This window comes from Triticum dicoccoides, chromosome 2B, assembly GCF_002162155.2.
Source record: "Triticum dicoccoides isolate Atlit2015 ecotype Zavitan chromosome 2B, WEW_v2.0, whole genome shotgun sequence".
Lineage (NCBI taxonomy): Eukaryota > Viridiplantae > Streptophyta > Magnoliopsida > Poales > Poaceae > Triticum > Triticum dicoccoides.
This window is the reverse complement of record NC_041383.1, coordinates 125354214-125355152: the sequence shown is the minus strand read 5'-3', so window position 1 is coordinate 125355152 and position 939 is coordinate 125354214.

Here is a 939-nt window from a genome sequence, read left to right as displayed (position 1 = left end):
GGGGCGGGGGGGAGGGGCCCACCCTCGTGAGCAGGGTGTGGGCCTCCTGGCCTTCATCTTTGGTGACGATTTTTCTTTATTTATTTTAAGATATTCCGTGGAGTTTCAGGACTTTTGGAGTTGCGCACAATAGGTCTCCAATATTTGCTCCTTTCCCAGCCTAGAATTCCAGCTGCCGGCATTCTCCCTCTTCATGTAAACCTTGTAAAATAAGAGAGAATAGCCATAAGTATTGTGACATAACGTGAAATAACAGCCCATAATGCAATAAATATTGATATAAAAGCATAATGCAAAATGGACGTATCAACTCCCCCAAGCTTAGACCTCACTTGTCCTCAAGCAAAAAGCTGATAACAATAAAAATGTCCTCATGTTTAGAGGTAGAGGCGTCGATAGAAAATAAAATACGGACATGAAGGCGTCATGATTATTTTCATAACAGCAACATGTAAAGATTTTGTCATATGATACTTATGTTCAAGTGATGATTTTTCACAATGCAAAAGTATGAATCAGAAACCTTATTGAGCACCAACAAATTATAATCTCAGTCATTGAAGCAATTGCAATTTATCATAACATCAGAAAGAGTCTATGTCAGAGCTTAAAAGCAAGTCCACATACTCAACTATCACTTAGTCCTTCATAATTGCTAACACTCACGCAATACTTATGGTTACAGAGTTTTAATCGGACACAGAGAAAGATAGGGGCTTATAGTTTTGCCCCACAACCTTTTACCTCAAGGGTAATGTCAACAACAATAATTCATGCTCCCCTACATCCAATTAGATACATATATCATGTTCTTTCCAACATGCTGAGCTTGCCAAAGGATAAAATGAAAAAGGAAAGGTGAAGATCACCGTGACTCTTGCATAAAGTAGAGAATAGTAATAAAAGATAGGCCCTTTGCAGAGGGAAGCAGAGGTTGTC